The sequence below is a fragment of the Venturia canescens genome, chromosome 2, assembly GCF_019457755.1.
Source record: "Venturia canescens isolate UGA chromosome 2, ASM1945775v1, whole genome shotgun sequence".
Taxonomy (NCBI): domain Eukaryota; kingdom Metazoa; phylum Arthropoda; class Insecta; order Hymenoptera; family Ichneumonidae; genus Venturia; species Venturia canescens.
In genome coordinates this window covers 27,760,227-27,777,057 of record NC_057422.1, presented here as the reverse complement: position 1 = coordinate 27,777,057, position 16,831 = coordinate 27,760,227, and the positions used below count along the sequence as shown (strand labels likewise).

The window sequence follows — 16,831 nt, the reverse complement described above, 5'->3', positions numbered from 1 at the left end:
CATCAGGGGATGTCGAAAAAAGTGTTTTTATTCTTTAAAGTACACCCTTGAATAGGTTCAGTATTATCTAAAGTCGCGGCAGCGACTCTGAAACAAGTACATTTATAAGATATGACGAGTTGCTGCCAGAGACTCTTTAGTGGAGCGATAGCGTTTCCAATTGTTTTCGAAAATTTTCGAAATTTGTTTTTTAATCAATAATTAACTATAGTATTTCGGAGAATATTATAAGTTGACATATTTTTTATTTTTTTGTCTTTCGATTGCGACCTCTTCGAACTCTGTAGCTTAACGCGTTGAAGAGATATTAATTATTTATTTTTTAATTGAACCAAAAAATGGGTTGGATTTTTGCACACATTTTTGATGTTTATCAAGAGACTCGGTAGAATCTCGGGACAAGTACATTGATAGCCCTGTCATCTGCTGCTGGCCCGAGGCTCTCGCCGAGTTTACTTTCTCTGAATAAAACGATTCACGGTGGTGGGGGTAAAATTGGCAAGTGATTTTTTTGAATTACGAAATTTGTAAGTCATCTGAGGCTTTGAAAATTGAACTGGAGATTAATTAATAAATTCTCTTTCGATTCCACCCAAAATCAGCATGATCGGTGGCTTAATAGCTGAGAAAAAACTTTGCAGGGGCTCAAGATTATGCAAAAGTTACCAATGCATTCAAGAATTTATGTGTCTGTATATTATAACACTATCAAAGGCACTTTGATGCTCTCGAGTTTTTGATCGGTTGGATCTGACGACATCCATTTTCAGATGTTATGATTGGTTGTTGAAATTGGTTGTTGATGATTGAAAATCTGACGTCAACTTCAGAACGTCGCACGGCAGCATAGCAGACATTTAAAAAAGAGCACGGTAACAGCAAGCATAATTTCGATCGAAAGACGAGTGTCAGTGGATAACTAGTTGTGATAGTAAAAAAAAGTACAGTTAATAACAGAGTGAATAAAAGAAGATGTTTCTCAGAAATTACAGTTGTTTTGTGCAGTTATCGTAAAATACATAGATGTGAGAGATTTCACGTCATGTTGACGTTTGAGGTTATAATCCCCAGAGTGCTGTTGTTGCGTGCGTAGTGTAAAAAACTGGATATGGTTATTGAAAAGTGGAAGGAATCGATATTATTAATGACGTAACTAATTAGTGTTAGATAATTATCATAATAATAAGGAAAAATATGTTCGTTCATTATAACCTCTCAAACGTTCTTTTCAAACAGAAATTTTATGTTGTGTAATTACATTAAAGAAAAAATATGCGTGGTTGTATGTAAATGCATGAATTCAAATAAATTTTGGAAAACTTTGGTCAAGTAAAGCTGTCTAATTTGATGTATTGTTGTCATATTTTCTTTTATTTAGTTTGGCTGTGTCCCCCGGGCCCTTTTTCCCACCTCTTTAGCTTACAGTGTATCCATACCAATATCTATTCAATATCTTGTTACGTCCCAGTATCAAGCTGGACGACCCTCACTTTTTCGTTTTACATCTTCAAATCGTCAACACCATTCGTCGATAAATCAAGAGATGCGGTAGCGGCTCGACACCAAGTATTAAAAGAAAAAACGGGAGTGTAAAAGAAAAGCCAGCACGAGCCCTGCCGCACTCTTATATACGCGAATATGTCGATTTATGACGTCATAACGTTTTTCGAACCGTTCTCACGGACAAACCATTACAGACGAAAATCAGAAAATTGGTGATGATTTTTTTTTTTCGATTTTTCTCTTTCAATTGATCTTTGTTGCACGTAAATCCGGTCATTCCATCCCGAGATATAGTGATTTAAGCGATTAAAATCGAGTGTTTCGGTACGCTCTTGTCACTTGGAGTCAGAAAGGCTAGTAGCGTCTGTTTATAACATACGGACATACTCCCTTTGCACGAAACGTGACTTTCGTCCTGTTTCGTTTCGCCTAGTCCACTGAACGTGCTATCCCCTCTAATCGCGCCGGATCGTGCGGGAGAGACAGCGCGAGAAGACTCGTTCCCTCTCTCTCCCACTCGTAGTAGCGTACCTGGCGAGAGAACTATACATAAAAGTAAAAAAGGCACGCCAAGTATTAAAAGGTTGTAACCGTAGTTTTAAATGAATTTCTATATTTCCATTGTCAATAAATAAATTTGAAAAAAATATTAACTATGAAATGGGAGAGCGGCTGGTCCGATGGACAAAGATCCGGGCCCACAATCCGCGGGTCCCGGGTTCGAATCCCGGCCAAGACACCAATGAAAAATTGAAAATGTTTTTCAAGTGTTTTCTGCTGTTACCGCGGGTGGTTCGGACTCCACCTTTATAAATCCATGGCCTAGCACCTCTATGTGATACGTGTGCGGTCGCGGTATACGGCTTTGGGGGCCTCCGTGGACGGTTCTCATCGTGCGGATGGCCCTCTAGCCGTGTACTGGCTGGCGCAACGTATCACAGTAGAGGGGTGCATGATTGAGCACCTCTGATGGAGGCGCTTGAGCGTGCTCGCACTGCCACCAGAGGGGATCAACCAAGTACCGGCTGTATCGGCAAGGTTTTCTGCAGTTTCCCTTCGCCCTCGGCAAATGCGATACAGTGGGGAGTAAGTCGGCTGCAGCCGCAATAGGAGGGGAAAAATGAAATAAGGGAATAGGGGGGGATTGTAAAAAGGCAGAATGCCGTACACTGGTAACAATAAAAATAAAATGTTAACTATGAAAAAATATGAGATCTATTATCAAGAGACACAAAAGAAACGCCAGCGCGAGCCCTGCCGCTACTCTTATATACGCGAATATGCCGGTTTTATGACGTCACAGAATTTTCAAACGGCTCTCACCAGCAAACCATTACATGAAAAAATCTAAAGACTGGTGACGATTTTTTTTAAATTTTTCCTTTTCGATTGGTCTTTGTTGCAAGTAAATCCGTCCAGTCGATCCTGAGATATGTAACGTTAGCGATTTAAAATCCATGTTTCGGGAACTTTCGTTTTCTGAGAGACAGAAGGGCGTAAGTTCAGCATGTTTACAATTGGAATTACGTCCTTTGCACGAATTCTTAAGTTTTGTCACACGCTACGTCCGCACTACGCTGAACGCGGCTACCCCTTCTCCTTGTGCGTCGCCGAGCGAGAGAGACAGAGAATGTGCGCACAGCTGGGGCAATACCAGCTCCTGGTTTACGCATAACATATGTTATATTTATATATAATATCTTTTATTTATTAATGCTAATGAATAATAAAATATTATTATAATAAATATTTTATTATAATTAATATACAATATAATGTATCAAGAGACTTGGTAGAGTCTCGGGACAAGTACATTGACAGCCCTGTTCGTCAGCTGGCCTGAGGCTCTCGCCGAGACTATCTTCTCTCTGAATAAAACGAAACCATAAACTTCCCCTAGGAAAAAAAAGGTTGAGACAAGTACATTGATGGTCCCTCGTTTGCTGATATATCCATCCATAAAAATAAACTGAAAAAAATTTTTTTTTTAAATTGTCAAAAAAATTATTTTATGAAAAAAATATAGAACAATTCGAAAAAAAATTCATAAATCTTGAAAAAACATTATCTTTAAAAAAACTAACCTGTATCTATTTTTTAAAGTGTCAAAAGAATCAACTAACAAGTAAAAAATAATAAACCGAAAAATCGCCCTTGAAATCATTTTGAAAACCGATGCCTCATTCTTCTTATTTGATTCGAACAGCCAAATCTATTTTAAAAAATTCCATGTAATTTACGTGCAGCATTAAAATTTATTATATTAATTCGAGGACAAGTATTTTCTAATAAATTGAAAAAAGTTACCATTTGAGTTACGTGCAGCACTAAAATTTATGATATCAATCGAAGGACAAGAAATTTATGAGTAACTCCAAATTTCAACATTATGGAATTGTTCTAAGAAGCTTTTAAATCCAAAAAAATCACATGCAAGCTAGTCAATTCTAACTCTATGGTGGCAGAGACTTATAAGAAAATCGATTCTTTTCAGACTTTCAGGAGCTTCTGATATTATTCACAATATTCGACTTCGATTGGATCGATACAAATTATGTTTAAATATAAGTTAAAAGTACTTGTCCGGCCCATCACTATTCATTCAAATAAAAATCGATCATAAAAAAACAAAACGGCAGCATCCGGTTGAAAATTTATTGAAATGCGATTTATTATTAGTATAATGTTCTTAATAAATAGTATAGGTTAGTTATGCCGAATGAAATACGTTCGCTGGAAGAAGTGAGAAGTAAAAATTGCCGTCAATGCAATACTAACTGGGGAGTTATTTTGGAAGCTTGAACATATTTAATGTGCAAAATGTTTTTTATTTATCGATGTACAATAACATCCCTTGTATATTACAGGACAATTCGTTTCCATTCTTATTAAATTAGCCCAATTAAAGGAAAATTACTTGAAGATAACTATCCAAATTCCCTCTGTATGTATGTTGGGCTTCATCAGTTCTACAAAAGCCCTGATTTTTATTTGAATAAACAATTTTAATGATAAGTGATGGGCCGGACAAGTACTTTTAACTCATATTTAAACATGATTTGTATCGATCCAATCGACGTCGAATATTGTGAATAATATCAGAAGCTCATGAAAGTCTGAAAAGAATCGATTTTCTTATAAGCCTCTGCCACCGTAGAGTAAGAAATGACTAGCTTGCATGTGATTTTTTTGGATTTAAAAGCGTCTTAGACCAATTTAATAATGTCAAAATTTGGAGTTACTCATAAATTACTTGTCCTTCGATTGATATCATAAATTTTAGTGCTGCACGTAACTCAAATGGTAACTTTTATCAATTCATTAGAAAATACTTGGCCTCGAAATGATATAATAAATTGTAATGCTGCACGTAAAATCGATGGATTTTTTTAAAATTGATTTGGCTGTTCGAATCAAATAAGAAGAATGAGGCACCGGTTTCCAAAATGATTTCAAGGGCGTTTTTCGGTTTTTTATTTTTTACTTGTTATTTGATTCTTTTGAAACTTTAAAAAATAGATACAGAATAGTTTTTTTTAAACATAATGTTTTTTCAAGATTTGTTAAATTTTTTTCGAATTGTTCTATATTTCTATTATAAAATAATTTTTTTGACAATTTAAAAAAAAAAATTGTTTTAAGTTTTTTTTTATGGATGGAATTATCAGCAAACGAGGGACCATCAATGTACACGTCCCACCCTTTTTTTCCTAGGGGAAGTTTATGTTTTGATATTACGTCTTTTTTCTCAAAAGTTCCTTATTTATGTTCAGGTGACTATAGGATTTTAGTTTAAATTTCTATGAATTATTTATGATTTTCGGCATATAACGTTGGTTTTCACAAAAAAGACCTATTTTTCATCAAAATAGTACTGAAAATATTTCGTCACAGGTCTGTCCTTGGACTTTGGCAATTTATTTCTTCGTACTCTAATCAAGAGACTCGGTAGAGTCTCGGGACAAGTACATTGACAGCCCTGTCGTCTGCTGGCCCGAGGCTCTCGCCGAGTATACTTTCTCTGAATAAAACGATTCGCCGTGGTGGGGGTAAAATTGGCAAGTGATTTTTTTGAATTACCGAAGTTATGAGTCATCTGAGGCTTTGAAAATTGAACTTTCAGCTAATTAAGATATTCTCTCTAGATTGCGCCCAAAATCAACACGATCGGTGGCGTAATTGCTGAGAAAAAACTTTGCACGGGCTCAAGATTATGCAAAAGTTACTGACACATCACGAGTTCGACGTATACGTATACGCGTTTTGACGTAGTTGGTAGTAGTAGAGTTGTTGCCTCTACGCATTCTGATTGACTCAACGATGTCGGCTCCTCCAGCTGCTAGGCCGACCGCGGGTGAGGCTCAAGTGTTAGAAGGCCTAAAATAGCGAACAGGCATTCTGTATATCTATATATGCGTTATACAGAATGCCTGTTCGCCATTTTAGGCCTTCTAACTATTGGAATGCGTGTGGGATAAATAAAAAAAACTTTCGTCATCTAACGAAGTGCATAGTACTAAAACCTGTGGAATGCTAAACTAAACCGGTATAAAAGCAGTCGCGTAAATGTAGTCTGTGATCTGTGTGTGAAAAAGAATAAAATAAAAATGAAATGCATGTCGACGAAACTTTTTAAGATTTCATTAATTCGTTTGACTGAAAATAAGTTTATCATTTATATCATTTGTAAATAGGTTATATGATATCAATACATCGATACGCACATCCGAAACCACCCGAGACTTGTTTTCATACTGAACGTCATTTTGACAGGTGAGGTTATAATCCCCAAAGTGCTGTTGTGTGCAGACTCTAATTAATAAATGAAAATGGTTAGTGAAAAGTGGTTAATATTTATTTTGTTAAAACTTGTGGTATACTAAACCGGTATAAAAGCGGCCGCGTAAATGTAGACTATGATCTGTGTGTGCTAAAAAATATAAATAAATGCGCGATGCATATGTCAACGAAACTTTTCAAGATTTCATTATTTCGTTCGATTGGAAATAAGTGTCAACTGAGATAATCTTTCAATTAAACCAGAGTTCGCGGAATATTGTCCAGTGTGAATATATCATCAGTTGCGTGATAACATATCATATGTAATAATGTAGGTCAAGAGACGCGGTAACGGCTCGACGCCAAGTATTAAAAGAAAAAACTGCAGCGCAAAAGAAAAGCCAGCGCGAGCCCTGCCGCTACTCTTATATACGCGAATATGCCGGTTTTATGACGTCACAGAATTTTCAAATGGCTCTCACAAATAAACCATTTCATAAAAGAACTTGAAAATTTGTGACGATTTTTTTTCGATTTTTCTCTTTCCATTGGTCTTTGTTGCAAGTAAATCCGTCCAGTAGATCCTGAGATATGTAACGTTAGTGATTTAAAATCCATCATTTCGGGATTTTCATTTTTTTAGAGACAGAGGGGCGTAAGTTACGCTTGTTTACATTTGGACTTACGTCCTTTGCACGATTTCTTACTTTTGTCACACTCTACGTCACGCACTACGCTGAACGCGGCTACCCTCTCTCCTTCTGCGTCGCCGAGCGAGAGAGACAGAGAATGGGCGCACAGCGGGGGCAATACCAGCTCCTGGTTTGCGCATAAAATATATATATAATTATATAATATATATTTTATTTATTAATATTAATTAATAATAAAATATTATTATAATAAATATTTTATTATAATTAATATATAATATAATATATTGTGACGTGACATTTTTGCCCCGCCACTCGTACGAATCGTGTCGACCAGTGGACCGGGTTTACGGCCCATTTTGACGCCGTTCGACTCGTCGGGTGTTGGTCGGAACGAGACTCATCGTCACGTAATTATAAGATTTATTTTTAAGAATCGCGTATAGTACCTTTCGAGCGACAATTTACTAAGTCTAATAACCGTTACCTTTTACCTCGGTGCAAGGAAGAGAGAGAAATTCTTGATTGTTTAATATTGAGTTTGATGAAGTTTCCTTTTGACTATTCCGTTTGTTTTTTTGAGAGATTTGGTGTTAACGTCATCACATTGGTCCCCGCGAGCATTAGTTATTTGTCGATACTTTCCTGCTGTTCGAGCCGATCTCGCTCGCAAGAATCATCCCTCTCACGCCGTCTTCGAGTACCGAAGAACATTCTCGACCTGCGGGCGGTTGAAAGAGCACGCTGGCATAGGCCATTTATTGAACGCCGCCCGTGTCTTTCCCGCCGTAGCAACCCAGAGTTGCACCACCCGCAATACCGTGAATTCGGGTGTCAAAGTCCGTGTGAACCGGCGCCTCGTCAGGTGGGGTCTGGGGGAGTTTTCTGGAGGCGAGGTGCTGTTCTTGCCTGGTGGCTTATCTTGTGGGCCCACCGCGACATCCGGAGTCGTGAGGGAGGCCTCCCCTCGTCCTTTCAGAGCTGCCCGCCGGATCCTCAAGAGGAGAGACACCCGGATCACGGTCATCTAGTCGAGAGGAGTGTTTCGAGTGAGCGGGAGAGGTGAGAGCAGCAGAAGGGTAATTATTGCGATATTGGGTAAAGAAGCGTAACGGGAATTATCCTCCGTACACGCTCCCTTGTTTTGAGTTTCCCGCGAAAGCGCGAGCAAAGACTCTGTACTCTAGTTCGCGCCTAGCGCGTGAGCGCCGTTGTGCATGGGCCTAGTGGTGGGGAGAACGCCGAATCTGGAGGACCGCTCGTACGCACTATCAGTCTTCTTCCGATCACCTCACCGGCGAGTCACCAATACCTCCCGATCATCGAGGTTCCTTTGTCTTTCGGCGTGCGACGAGCGGGTTCCTCGGTAAGCCCTTTCTCTTTCTCCCGGAATGATTAATGGAGTTGAGCATTTTGAGTTTCGGAATTTAGTTCCGGTTTATTTGGCGTTTCGGGGAACATGTGTGTCGAAGTTTCGAGCGAGATTGCGGCCGATACTTCCCGTGTTCCCAAATTTTATAGTTTTGCGGCTCAGCTCCACTAATCGATTCGATATTAATTTGGGTCCATTCAGTATAGTTTATTTGACGTAATCTTGTTGCGCATTAATTAATTAAGTTTGAGTTTTGTAATGTCGAATTTTGGTAGTACGCGCTGGAATATTCCACGCCGCTACGTTTCTCTCTCTCCCTGCACGCGTTGAGGCTCTAGCGAGCACGGTCGTTCGCGCGATGTTTTCGCCCTGTCTCTCTCGCACTTATTGTCGCGCGTCGTCTATACGGCGATTTATTCTGTCTTTTGTATTGCGTATTTTTCAGCCGTTCCTTTTGCGTTCGCAGTTATTTCTTTTTCTCTATTTCGTGACGATCGTATTATTTTGTGCCTCTCTATGGCGAATTATCTTACGGCACTCTTCCGTTACCTCTGTTACCGTTTCAAAGATTATCTGGCTATTAGTTTCTGTGATTTATTTTATCGTATAACGCCGCTACCTTCGTATTATTGTACTGATCGTTCGGGAATTTCGGTGTTACCTCGCGCTTAGCCGAAGTCGCTTCACTATTACCTTCGATTACCTTTCGTCGCGAATTATTTTAGGGTTACCTAGCGTCAATTACCTTGCCTATGTTGCCTATGACGCTCTCGCGAATTATTTAGGGTTACCTAGCGTCAATTACCTTGCCTATGTTGCCTATGACGCTCTCGCGAATTACTTTCGGGTTACCTGGTGTCGATTACCTTTTACCTAAATTTACCTAAGACACCGTTTGTTCTGGCGTTGGTTACCTTTTACCTGTTACCTAAGGCATCTGCTCGTCAGACCGCTGATTATCTTTTACCTACAATGCCAGAGCGTCGGTCGTCGATTACCTACGACACCCGCGAAATTGCGATGCGCTTACCGATCACCTGAATTACCTGATGAATTCGAGTAAGCCACGCGCCGAAACCGCGTTGTCGTCCGATACGTATTGGCCATGCGATTCTAGCGAGCCGTAAATTGAATTTCCTTTTCCACTCTTATTTTATGTAGAATCCAATCTCGCGAGAATTAATCTTTTCTTGTACTTTTGTTTATTTGAATAAATTGTGAATCTTTTCTGAATCTTCTGTCTGTGTCGATTATTTGCTTTGCGTTGTGAATTGCTACTTTTCCCCAAGGATCCCCCCCCTCTACCTTTTGTATCTCAGATGAGCTGAGTAGTCGGACCGTTCTCGGTCATTCGTTCCCCTCGTGTACTCTAAGTTCTAGTTTTGCGTTGCGTTACGATCGCGAGAATCGACGAAAATAAAGTCGATTAATTCGACGGTACTTTGTACCTGGCGCCCAGTTCATTCTCGCAGCCGGAGAGTCATACGGGAAGGAGCGGGTGAGCCGAGAAGGGACTGGATCGTACCCTTACGGGGAAAATCTACGTTACAATATATATCATATTATACAATATATAATAAAAATGATAATAATATAATAAAATAAAAAAATTGAATAATACGAACAACATTAAATAATAAATAATAAAAATAAAAAAATATAAAATTCTGGTCGACGCCGCTGGATTTTTCGAGGATGTCTAGGGAGATAGCTCATGGGTTTTGGAGGACTAGGTTTAGGTACATTCTATCGCGATTTTCGATTTCTAGGTGGACGACCCCATAGTTTTTTATGTCCAGATATATTCCTCCATGGTTTTCGTCGTCTAGGTATGTTTTTTCATGGTTTTCGAGGTCTGGGTCAACGGCTCCTTAGTTTTCGATGTCCAGGTATGTTTCTCCATGGTTTTCATGGTTTCGGATAATTCCTCCATGGATTTCGATGTCTAGGTATATTCCTCCATCGTTTCTGATGTGCGAGTGTATTTCTCCATAGTTCTTGATGTCTAAGGTATATTTCTCCATGGTTTTCGTGGTCTAAGTATGTCTCTTCATGGTTTTCGCGGTCGAGGTCGACGGTTCCACAGTTTTCGATGTCTAGGTATGTTTCTCCATGATTTTCGTGGTCTAGGATAATTTCTCCATGGGTTTTGATGTCTAGTTATATTCCTTCATGGTTTTCAATGTCTAGACGTGTTCCTTCATGGTTTTCGTGGTCCAGGTATATTCCTCCATGGTTTTCGATGTATGGATATGTTTCTCCATGGTTTTCGTTGTCTAGGTACAATCCTCCATGGTTTTCGTGGTCTAGGTATGTTTCTTCATGGTGTTCGTAGTCGAGGTCGACGGCTCCACAGTTTTCAATGACCGAGTATGAAGGTCCACGAAAATCATGTTCCTTCATGGTTTTCGTGGTCCAGGTATATTTCTACATGTTTTTCGTCGTCCAGGTATATTCCTCCATGGTTTTCAATGTCTAGGCAGGTTTCATCATGGTTTTCGTGGTTCAGGTATATTCCTCCATGGTTTTCGATGTCTGAGTATGTTTCTCCATGGTTTTCGTGGTCTAAGTTGATGGTTCCACACTTTTCGATGGCTAGGTCTGAGTTTCCATAGTTTTTGTTCTCATCATTTCCGTGATCTAGGTCGATGACTCCATACTTTTCGATGTCTAGGTATGTGTCTTCATATTTTTCAATGTCTAGGTATATTCCTCCATGGTTTTGGATGTCCAGGTATATTTCTTCATAGTTTTAAATGTCTACGTATGTTCCTTCATGGTTTTCGTGGTCCAGGTATATTCCGTCATGGCTTTTGATGCTAGGTCAACAATTTCATAGTTTTCGATGTTTGGTTATGGTTCTCCATGGTTTTCGTGGTCTAGGTCGACGGTTCCATTGTTTTCGATGTCTACGTCGACAGCTCCATGGTTTTCGATGGCTAGGTATATTTCTCCATGGCTTTCGTCATCCTGGTATGTTTTTTCATGCTTTTCGAGGTCTAGATCAACGGCTCCGTAGTTTTCAATGTCCAGGTATGTTTTCCCATTGTTTTCGTGGATTAGGTTGACGACTTCATAGTTTTCACTATCCCGGTCGATAGCTCCATAGTTTCCGATGTTAAGGTGAATTTGTCCATGGTTCCTGATATGAAAGTCAACGGCTCCATAGTTTCCGATAGTGTGGTGAGTTTTTGTAAGGTTGTCGATATCTAGGTCGTCGGCTCTATAGTTTTCGATGTCTAGTTTGGCGACTATAGGGTTTTCGATGTCTAGGTGGATGCCTTCGTATTTTTCAATATATATTCGACAATTTTATATTTCCCGATATTTAGGTAAACGGTGCAATGGTTTACGATATATTTCCTCATAGTTATCGATATCTAGATCTGCGATTTAATAGTTTACATTGACGAGGCAGGTTCAGACGTTACAGAAGAATGATTACATGAAAAAATATCACTGGACACCAATAACCATAAAGCTGTGGTCTTAGACATTGAATACCATGGAAACATCTCCTTGGACACTGCAAACCATTGACAGTATCCATGTCAACATGGAATCCATGAATGAGAAGAAGATAGTTTCAAAAATCATTTTTCCAAGTAAACAAGTGGAGCTTTTCAAAAAAAAGGAATAGAAAATGAAAATATCATCCCATTGCATAGGAATTTCCCAATCTTTCATTGGAAAATTCGATTTGCTGAATGCATAATCAAAATCGTCACCATTATTGCTTGTAAAAGGTTTCAACTCACATGAACATAACCGCACAGTTTTCGTCCGTCTACATAGAAAAATTGGCTGTGTCGATTGCTTTTGGCACATAGAGAAAAGCACTCAACTTGAAACAAATCGTTTTAAAAATTTTCGTCGAAGACGAGGAATGTATTTTTTTTCTTAAGTAAATATTGTCACGCCTCTAAAAAATAAGCTAAATCAGAAAAAAAATAATTGACAAAGTAAAAAAAGAACGCCAATTATTAAAAGGTCGCGACCGTAGTTTCCAATAATTTTCTATATTTGCATTATCAATAAAAAATTTCAAAATATAAAAAAAAATGAGATCGTTTTCTGAAGTTGACAAATATAGTGAATGAAATACGATTCCTATATAGTTGTCACGTCTCGCAAAAAGAAGTGAAATCAGTAAATATTAAAACTTCAAAAAGTAAAAAAGGCACGCCAAGTATTAAAAGGTCGTGACCGTCGTTTTAAATGATTTTCTATACTCGCATTGTCAATAAATAAATTTTAAAAAATGTTTAACTGTGAAAAAATATGAGATCTATTGTAACATATACAGTGAATGAATTACGTTTCCTGTAGGAATTCTGAATTTTGGAAATAAAAAAAAATGAGATCATTTTCTAACGTAGCCAAGTACAGTGAATGAATTAAAGTTCTTGTGGATTTCATTCGTGTACACTTTTAGCCCTAATCCCTCACTTATTCAGAAAAATTTTCCAGCAAACGTCACAGAGCAATAAAGGTTTCTCGAATGATTCTGCAATTATTAAGAGATTATCATCTGTTTTTATGCTAGCTCGGGTTATAAACTTAAAACAGTTTACGCGTACAAGTGCATGCATTGTATCTATACGATGAACTGCACAAATTCATTTTCAACATTACACACAAGCTTGGCGTGCATGGTTTTCAATCGGAAGCTCGGCGAAGGAATGCCTCATCCGTCCATATATTTGAAGAAAACTTGATGATCCTCTCATGTAATTGTTTTTTAATTTGCCATCTCTTTTCCATCCAACTATTTTATTGAGTAGTTCGACGTGAGATCCCGCGCTGTGTACACAAAGAAAAATATCTATTCTTGACTAGTTTGACTGATAAATTCATTACTCCAAGTGTTTCGTATTCAACGCGTTTTCTTTTCTCAAATTAATGTTTACACAGCTTACTTCGTTGTCCATCCATTTCAATACTTGTGTAATTCATCCAATCATCTGCCCATTTGGTAAAAAAAAGAGTGTACGGACAAACGAGTGAAAGTGACGCGTGGATAAATTAAAATGCGTATGGGCATGAAAGAATGGCCGTATCTATCCGTACAAGATAAAGGCATATAAAGGGATTGATTGATTTCATTTCTTTACCCGTTCGTTTAATTGTTCAATTTTATCCACAAATTTCACCCATCTGTATTGTTTACCAAATCATTATATAACAGGGCCCCTCTTATTTTATTGGGGGATCGGTTTTTTTCACACTCGTTCATACAATTCTAATTAATTATTGATTTTATAGTAAATTTGAACAATTGTCTCTTCCCGAGCTTCCGATTGAAAACCATGCACGCCAAGCTTGTGTGTAATGTTGAAAATGAATTTGTGCAGTACATCGTATAGATACAATGCATGCACTTGTACGCGTAAACTGTTTTAAGTTTATAACCCGAGCTAGCATAAAAACAGATGATAATCTCTTAATAATTGCAGAATCATTCGAGAAACCTTTATTGCTCTGTGACGTTTGCTGGAAAATTTTTCTGAATAAGTGAGGGATTAGGGCTAAAAGTGTACACGAATGAAATCCACAAGAACCTTAATTCATTCACTGTACTTGGCTACGTTAGAAAATGATCTCATTTTTTTTTATTTCCAAAATTCAGAATTCCTACAGGAAACGTAATTCATTCACTGTATATGTTACAATAGATCTCATATTTTTTAAAATTTATTTATTGACAATGCGAGTATAGAAAATCATTTAAAACGATGGTCACGACCTTTTAATACTTGGCGTGCCTTTTTTACTTTTTGAAGTTTTCATATATACGAGTTCCCTTTGATAGCTGTGTGGTAACAAACCGGCCGGGGTTTGACGTTACGAAGTGCGGGACAAATGTAACAAACGTTCGCATAGTTAGTAAATAATATAAATAAGGCAAATCAGTTTATCAAAAATAGGTCTGGAAGTTGTAAGAAAAAATTTTCGTCAACCTATAACGTCAAATTTTCTTTTTGCGATCTGAAATATTATGGTTGATATTTAATAAAACAAGAACATACAGAACTGTTAGTATATATAATGTGAGAAACTCCAATCAAATAAATGTTTTCTAATTTATTTCTTGTGTCATCATTATTTTTGAATATTCCCATATTTTGCTTCCTATTGAGTTTGGCTCTGCTCTATCCGATCCTTGTTTTGACTCCATCTGTTTGCAGCGGATGGATACATATTATTAATTGGTTTCCTAATATGTGTCCTATGATTTTCTAATATTTCTTCATGCTGATTGTGGTAACATAATTCAAGTGATTTCCGACTATGATCATCAATCGCACATTTTGTATATCTGATTCTCAAAACAGTTTCTGGTGTTGATATAAGTGTAGTTATACTTTTTCCACCTGGTCTGTCGAGTAATAAATTTTGAAACTTGTTCCAAAAAGTCTTTGGATGTTTTTTTTGCTGATAGTATGAAAAGTTGAATTTTCGGAATGCGGTAGGCAAACACAAATTTTGACAACAATACTTATGAAATAACGTGTATGTTGAGTATTCCTACTCCGCAAACTGCAAATGTGGAATTATTGGTGAAAACATTCATTACGATATGTCTACAGTTGCTCAGTTTTGGACGCGATTGAGAATAATGCCTGCCAACATCATGGAAACCTACAGAATTTCTAAATGTTATGTGCGCTATGTCATTTTAATGTAACATCATGACTTTGAACAACTTTTCACTATAATACTATATAGAGTTGGATCATTGAAATACAGCAAAAATCTGCAAACTATAAAATTTATATACTTTGCCATTCATTTTACTTTTTCACTCTTACTGCAACATAAATATGAAGTAAAAAATTCATTAGAAAAGTCAACTTTTCTCTATAATACTATAGATTTGGATTATTGAAATACAGCAAAAATCTGCGAATTCTAAAATTGATATACTGTGTCATGCATTTTACTTTTTAAAACTAACTGTAACATATATATGAAGTAAACACTCATCACAGAAGTCTTCAGTTGCTCATTTATGGATAGATTTTAAATTGCTGTCTTCAAAATTTATTGCGCAGATACATTGAATCGCAGCAGATACCTGCGAATTCGGAAATTTCTGTGCATAAATATGTGTGTTAAGTATCACCCCCTATCTTTGATTATGAGAATGAGTAATAGAACTTGGTTTAGCAAGTTTTAAAGTATTTCTTTTTAAATACTATTGAAGTTTGTATTACTGCGGTATGAAGCGAATACCTCCAAACTTTCATATTTTTGTGTCGCAGCATGTGTGCCAATCATTTAAATTCTTTACTCCAACCGTAACATGTAATCTCAAAAATTCATCACAAACGTCTTCAGCTTCTGTAAATTCCTAAATTTTCCGTTTTCTATTTTATTCTGAGTTTTTAAACTTTTAAATTCATTCCTGAATTCTCCTGAAATTGTTTTTCGCCAATACCAATGCAGATACCTTAAACGTCTTTGAATTCGGTTGCTCTGTTGAATTAAGTACGCTCAGTTTTTTTTGCTTCTTTGAGTTCTGACATAATAAATGTTTCCGGGTGCCTTTTTTCAGCAACTATCAAACTGGATAATTGGATCTCAGCGGCCACTTGCAAACTTTGGAAATATATTTCATCGGGGACACGTTTTGAATGACACGAAAATGTCTAGATTCAGAATGCAAAAGCAACATTTAAAAAGGGCCAATTCTGTTGGATTTGTTGTGTCTTGAATTTGATCTATCTTTCCTCTTTTCCTTTCTTTTTCCTAACGCTATCAGCCGACAATCATATCTCGGCCCGCAACACGCATTGCTCCATGCTCTTAAGTTCCCAATGGACGAAACATATTAGAAGACAAGGAGAAAAATCACAAAAGTCCAAGACTAAACCTCTATCGAAATATTTTCAGTACAATTTCGACGAAAAATAGGTCTTTTTTCGTGAAAACCAACGTTATACGCCGAAAATTATAAACAATTCATAGAAATTTAAACTAAAATCTTACAGTCATCTGAACATAAATAAGGATCTTTTGAGAAAAAAGACGTGATATCAAACCATAAACTTCCCCTAGGGAAAAAAAAGGTTGGGACAAGTACATTGATGGTCCCTCGTTTGCTGATAATTCCACCCATAAAAAAAACTTTAAAAAAAATTTTTTTTTAATTGTAAAAACAATTATTTCATAAAAAAAATACAGAACAATTCGAAAAAAATTTTACAAATCTTGAAAAAACGTTATATTAAAAAAAAACTAATCTGCATCTATTTTTTAAAGTGTCAAAAGAATTAAATAACAGATAAAAAATAAGAAACAGAAAAATCGCCCTTGAAATCATTTTGGAAACCGATGCCTCATTCTTCTTATTTGATTCGAACAGCTAAATCAACTGAAAAAAACTCCATCTATGTTACGTGCGGCATTAAAATTTATTATATTAATTCGAGGCCAAGTATTTTCTAATGAATTGAAAAAAGTTACCATTTGAATTACGTGCAGTATTAAAATTTATGATATCAATCGGTGGACAAGTATT

The 16,831-nt window shown here is 37.1% G+C and overlaps 1 protein-coding gene across 6 annotated transcripts in view; it reads right to left on the bottom strand.

Annotated features, from left to right (window-relative positions):
* The window catches only part of brun (trafficking protein particle complex subunit brun), a 595,546-nt gene that overhangs the window by 164,806 nt on the left and 413,909 nt on the right, over window positions 1-16,831 (bottom strand). The gene's annotated exons all lie outside the window — the stretch shown is intronic.